Raw genomic sequence first — 7258 nt, forward strand, 5'->3', positions numbered from 1 at the left:
TCATCTAATGGGTCTGTTTCTATTCTCCTTTTTTACTTGAATAACAATCAAATTTTCTTTATTTTTCTCATTTATGGTAATTTTTGGATGTATGCTAGAATTTGCATAATAATTAACCAGGGGCTTCAGATGATACTATCTTCCAAAAGAGTTTTCTCTTTTTTCTCTATTAGATAATTATGGTAAGGACAGATAACATCTGTCCAATTGATGATTGAGACAGTTGAAAATAGCTTGCAGTTTTGGTAAGATTTGGTCTTCCTCTAGTCAGTTCCTAATACTAGAATGTGGTCTTTGGTGCTTTCAAGATGGTGCCAAGGGGTGGCTTTTCGTCAGCCCCAAGAGAGTATTGGAAATTGAACTCTGTTCTTTAGACTTCTCAGCATATTCCTCTAGTCTCCAACCCCAAGAACCCAATCTGGTAAATATCTTGAGAGTGAGACTAATCCTGTGATTGAAACTTGCCTCTACCCTAGAATACAATTGTTTCTTAAGAACTTATGACTATGGGAGATTTACTCATTTTAGAAGATTTTGTCCTGGCTCTCCATCATACTGTGCTATCCCTAAAATTCTAGATTGTTCCTCTAGCTGCATGCAGCTAGGGCTTGAATGTTTCTTCTCCTCCCGCCTAGTAGAGGCTCATCATTTACACTAATCATAGTCTTCAACTCAAGGCTATAATTACTAAATGCCTTCAAGGGAAAAAGCAAAAAGGAAAGCTAGCTCACCAACGAAGGGCTCTTTACTCTCTGATATTTTGTTTGTGTAGTCTTTGTTGCAATGATGTCTTTGTGATATCTTTAAATATTATAATTTAATTACACTTTCCTACTTTTAATGTAGGAGCATTATCTTTTTTTAATTAATTAATTTATTTTTAATTAGTTTATTTTTTATTTTTTAACTTTACAATACTGTATTTGTTTTGCCATACATTGACATGAATCCACCATGGGTGTACATGTGTTCCCCTTCCAGAACCCCTCTTCCACCTCCCTCCCCATCCCATCCCTCCGGGTCATCCTGATGCACCAGCCCCGAGCACCCTGTATCATGCATTGAACCTGGACTGGCAATTCATTTCACATATGATAATTTACATGCTTCCATGCCATTCTCCCATATCATCCCACCTTCACCCTCTCCCATAGAGTCCATAATACTGTTCTATTTATCTGTGTCTCTTTTGATGTCTCGCATACAGGGTTATCTTTACCGATTTACTAAATACCATATATATGCGTTAGGATACTGTATTGGTGTTTTTCTTTCTGGCTTACTTCGCTCTGTATAATAGGCTCCAGTTTCATCGACTTCATTAGAACTGATTCGAATGTATTCTTTTTAATGGCTGAGTAATATTCCATTGTGTATATGTACCACAGCTTCCTTATCTGTTCATCTGCTGATGGGCATCTAGGCTGCTTCCAGGACATGTACTAGTTTGCATTCAATATGACCTACCGTATCATATTCAAGAGCAGAAGTTAATTTTATTTATTAGATTTATATAAGCACTGTGTCTTCATCCTGCTAAGGAAAAGAGAAGTTCTTCCTGTGGAATTTTAAATCAGGGGTGTACTGGTAATTATTTAACAACCAGTTCTGCAACAGGGAAGGCAGCGTGGAGGAGACTGGAGCCCAGATTTTTAGGTGTGTTCATTTCCATGGTGTAAATCCTCCTATCATGGCCAATTCCAAGAAACCCACATGACATTACTGAATACAGAATTAGGAAAAGATGCACTGTCCCGCTTAAATCAGTGTCTAGAGTTGAAATATGTTGAAATGATTTTCTGTAACAACTAAGGGTTGAAACCATAACTTTTCCTAGTATAATTTTGGAGTTGAATCATGTTGACCTTTCAACAGAAAAAAAGAAAGTTTCAAATTCAAAGAAACTCAAGATTCGGACTTATGTGAACTCAATCACTGAAAAACAGTAATTACATTGTAAATCATTGGTATCTACTATTTATAGGTATTATTTCTCACCATTATAATTATCATAATAATTTATTGATTGTACATTAGCAAGATGTTTTAGGTATAAACATGAAATGAATTTTATATACATTAAAATATTTATGATGCCTTGAATATTTTCCCTTGAGCCATTATAAGCAGCAACAGTTACAGAGATATGTAAGATATATTTTTCTTGAATAGTATTATTACAATTAAATTATAACCAAGTGCTATAAAAATAAACAAGATTGTTCTTTTAGAAAAGGAGAAAGACCATTCAGAAGACTACAAATTATTTACTATGTTAGAGAATATTGTGAACTCACATTTTCCCATTTCTCTGGCTCCATAATTAGAAATAAAGACTTAGTGATTAAGAGGAAAAAGTAATTACCCATGTTTTAAGAGAGAAGAAAATTGTTTCTGGGTAGCCTATTCAAGGCTTTTTTCAGGCAACAGAACTGACTCTCAAAGGGTCCCAAGTAAACGTGAAATGGGACACATACACACCACAAAAAAACAAACAAACAAAAAAGCAGGAAAGAGAGAAAAGGACACAGTGTTGTGTAGTTTACTTCCCCATCCTAGCTGACAAAAAGCCAGAAGATATGTCTGACATATTCAGCTGCTAAGGTGAAAATTTGTCTCCTTTGGTGGAGTAATTCCCCAAAGAAAAGAGGTTCTAGATGCTTGATAGTCAAAAAGGATGATAAGTATAAACTGTATCACCTTGAATGTAATTTATGGTTTATCAAACCAAGATAGTAGAATTAAAATGAATGTATGACATTAAGTAAGGAAGCATTACCATCTGAGTGACCATACAGATTCTTTAATATTTATTTTGCATTGTACCGATCTTCGGAGAAGGCAATGGCACCCCACTCCAGTACTCTTGCCTGGAAAATCCCATGGACGGAGGAGCCTGGTAGGCTACAGTCCATGGGGTCGCTAAGAGTCAGACACGACTGAGCGACTTCACTTTCACTTTTCCCTTTCATGCACTGGAGAAGGAAATGGCAATCCACTCCAGTACTCTTGCCTGGAGAATCCCAGGGACGGCGGAGCCTGATGGGCTGCCGTCTATGGGGTCGCACAGAGTCGGACACGACTGAAGCGACTTAGCAGCAGTAGCAGTACCGATCTTAATTCTTGCATTTTATTCCCTGACCTATCAGTTTAAAGTGATACAGTGGTATTAAGTGTTTGCTACTTAATTAGTTGATTTGTAGTGGTGTAGTTCAGCCTACATTAATATTATTCACCTTGCTGATGCTTTTCATACTTTAAATATACAATTGTCTTTTCAACTTTGACACCTAAAGATAAAGTTAATTAATGGATACTAAACCGAATATTGGGACTTTTCTGGTGGCTCAGTCAGTAAAGAATCTGCCTGCAATGGGAGAGACCCAGGTTCGATCCCTGGGCTAGGGAAGAGCCCCTGGAGAAAGAAATGACAACACACCCCAATATTCTTGCCTGGAGAATTCCATGGGCAGAAGAGCCAGGTGGCTCGCACGGGAACCCATATTCCATGAGGTCACAGAGTCGGACACGACTGAGCAACTAACACCCACAAACCAAACATTACTTTAATCTTTAAAATTTCCCCATTTGCCCACAGAAAATTAATTCCACCATCAGATAGAACCCTAAGAAAAATTTGTTAAGATCTACTCAATCTGGATTTTTCAGGAATACTCGCAATTGTTTACTTCTTAGGAATGCTGGATCTACTTCCAGGCCTTCCCACCTCCACTTCCTCTTCACATCTCAGCTCAAGTTTTATTTTCTCTGACTCCTATGGTAAGTGTGCTTAGAGTGTCATGTGATAGTACTTTATAGCACTTAACCTAATTGTAATTTATGATTAAATTATCTCTCCCTCAGCAGAAGGATCTTTCCAATGGATCAGAAAATTAAACCTTTGGCCTCAGTTCCTATAGATAGGAGAATAGCTGGTGTATATCCAAACTAATTTGAACATACCATTTGACAATTACAGAAGCATATTCTGCTGTTTCTTCTGAAATCACAATCACATTAAACTTTGGTAACATTTTTTTCTTTCAGATTTATAAATCATCAAGCTCACTTCATGTCTATTTTTCTTTAGATTTAAGAACTTGCACATTAATCAGTCTCCAAGTTCCTCAGAAATCCAAAAATCTTTAAAATATTATTTATTGATATTTCCTGCCTTAGAAAGACTTCTATAGCTCTTTTTACAATTTTCCAAAAGTGCAGGTGGCCGTATCATTTCTTTTAGGAGTATTCAGATTGCTGTTCCTCAAAGCCTGTTCACTCAATGAGTCTAAATACACATCCATGCAAGATGAGGATGGTATTGAGTCAGAAAAATCCTGAAGGACCTAAAGACCAAAATAAACATGTTTTCAACTCTTCTGACATCTGGTACTCAATGTGAAATAGCAATATTGAAAAATTGCTAAAAGATGCTTATTTCAAAAGTTTGATTCAAATAATTATATATTAGTGTCTGTCAGTATCATTGAGATAGTGATACAGAGAAGAATGTTCACTAGCATGTTCAATTTGACAAAGCTATTCCTAAAATAATACTTTATTATAGTACAATTTAGACATGATTCATTTAAAAATATTTTTTGTTTGTAACAAGAGGATATTCCCCCACCCCCAGTCTTGAATTGGAGAATATAGGGAACACTTTCTGTGGTTATAAGTTAAAGCATTTTACATTGCTCAGCTTGATAAGGCTCTTGTGATAATTGTTGAGAATTTTAGTGCAGTAAATTTGCACTATAATAGAACAATTTTCCCCTTAAAGCAAAGCTTAGTCCTAGGAGAAATTTAAAAATTCCAAGTCAGAACACCTTTCATCAGCCTGAATGCTGAAAAATTCCTTGAATTAGAGCAAACCTGTTGGGAAATTTTCTTTGACATATTTGAACTAATGTTTAGTTATTTGGTTTGTTAATTATTCCTCAACATTGTACAAACATTTATTGTCCACTATATATCAGGCAGGCTTCCCTGGTAGCTTAGATAGATGGAAAAGAATCTGCCTGCAGTGCGGGAGACCTGGGTTCCACCCCTGGGCTGGGAAAATCCCCTGGAGGAGGACATGGCAACCCACTCCAATATTCTTGCCTAGAGAATCCCATGGACAGAGGAGCCTGGTGGGGCTCCATGGGGTGACAAAGAGTCGGACACAACTGAGCAACTAAGCACGTGTATTAGACAGTAGTGTAAATGACAAAGAATAAGATAGCATATACTGGGTTTATATTTAAGTGGAAGGGAGAGAATTTTTTTAAAAAAAATAAAGCACAAATAATATCAGATAATGGTAAATTCCATGCAGATATATCTGTGGCCATTGTACATTGGGTGATCAATGGAAGATAACATTTAGTTGAAATTTGAGTGGCCCAATAAGCCAGTTAAGCAGAAGTCAGTGAAAAGAACATATCATGCAGAATGAGAAGGTAGCACAAAGATTCATTCAAGCAAAAATTAGTTTGAAAGAATAGAAATTCCAGTGCAGTTGGAAAGTGGATGATGGGAAAGAGATGGAAGTTGAGAAGAAAACAAAGTGGCAGCAAAAAGAACATTGTAAGTCAGATTAAGGAGTTTTTTAAGCCTTAAAGTATTTTAAGTAGTGAGTGATCATCTGGAAAAGCTGCTATAACAGCACAACTATAAGCAAAGAAGGAGACTATTGCCACAGGCAGAGGTGGTGGTGGAATTCACTAGCCTTGTAGTATTGAAATGGAGAGAAGTGGACTGTTGAGGTAAATGTTCTGGGTGTCCGCAGAGACTAACTATTGGGCTGAACATTGCATGGGAAAATAGAACAAAATAAGGGTAATATAGAGTCAATAGTATAGTCTGAACATATTCTACTCCATTATTTCTGTCAGTTGTTTTAACTTATTATAGTATGTCTTGAAAAATATGACTAAAATTTCTGTTTCTTAAACATGATAAAGGAAACAAAGATTTTTGAGAGGACTTCTACTTTAATAAATCAAGATGGTAATGAAACCAAAAATCAATAGAAAAACACAGTAAGGCAATATGATTCTCTGGGTTAAAATGCCTCCCTATGCTTATTCCATGTTAGTATTAGAAAGTTCTCGTTATCAAATGGTATAAGAAAGTTGTACCATAATCTATCTTTACTACCAAGATCAAAGTTGAAAATGACAATATATAATGCATTATCTTCCAAAGCATATTTATTGAAAGAGGAGTTTCACGAGTTGGTGGGAGTGTTAGTAAAACATTGTGTACTTGCAAAACATTTTATATGCACATACATGCATGTGTATGCTAAGTCATTTCAGTTGTGTTGACTCTTTGTCACCCTATGGACCATAGCCTGCCAGGCTCCTCTGTCCCTGGAATACTCCAGGCAAGAATACTGGAGTAGGTTGCCATGACCTCCTCCAGGGTATATTCTCAACCCAGGGATCAAACCCCTATCTCTTATGTCTTCTGAATTGGCAGTGGAGTTCTTTACCACTAGAACCACCTGGGAATCCCATACACCTACATATGTATATATAAATATGAATATATATATGTGAAGTAAAGTGAAGTCGCTCAGTCGTGTCTGACTCTTTGCGACCCCATGGACTGTAGCCTACCAGTCTTCTCAGTCCATGGAATTTTCCGGGCAAGAGTACTGGAGAAGGTTGCCATTTCCTTCTCCAGGGGATCTTCCCAACCCAGGGATTGAACCCGGGTCTCCTGCACTTCAGGCAGACGCTTTACCGTCTGAGCCACCAGGGAAGCCCTATATATATATACACATATATACACTCATATATATATATGAAATAAGAAGTAATATTAACATTTAAAATATAAAAGTTCTTTGGGAAAAGCTAATATAAATGCCCAGAATACACAATTTATCATTATGTTACAGAGCAGCAAAATCATATTATGCTTTACGTCCTAGGAATAAGAGATCTTCAGGAAAACCATGTCACTGGTAAATAAATTAAAACTGCTAAAATATAGAAGAGCTATATTTTATAGGAGTTATCTTATATAATTAGGTATTTAAACCACCAAGAAGTAGAAAGTAAGGTCACTCTCTGAATTATTGCCCAAGAATTTTAGACTTCTGTGGGATGCTAAAACTGAGTAATAGTTTGTCATGAATATCAAAATTAAAAAAACAATTTAAGCAATAGAAGTATGTGGCAGTTACAATTTGCTATGCCTAATTTATCCCTCCCCTACATCTTTCCCCTTTGGTAACCATAAATTTGTTCTCAAAATCTGTGAA

The 7258-nt window shown here is 36.4% G+C and overlaps 1 non-coding gene across 1 annotated transcript; it reads right to left on the reverse strand.

The window, feature by feature from the left end:
• Window positions 1–6681: 6681 nt before the first annotated feature.
• On the reverse strand, window positions 6682–6753 carry TRNAF-GAA (transfer RNA phenylalanine (anticodon GAA)). The gene has a single exon. It is a non-coding gene; the product is annotated as a tRNA-Phe (tRNA).
• Between the last annotated feature and the right edge of the window lie 505 nt (window positions 6754–7258).

The sequence above is a fragment of the Giraffa tippelskirchi genome, chromosome 6, assembly GCF_054371585.1.
Source record: "Giraffa tippelskirchi isolate mGirTip1 chromosome 6, T2T-mGirTip1v1.2.pri, whole genome shotgun sequence".
NCBI classification, from domain to species: domain Eukaryota; kingdom Metazoa; phylum Chordata; class Mammalia; order Artiodactyla; family Giraffidae; genus Giraffa; species Giraffa tippelskirchi.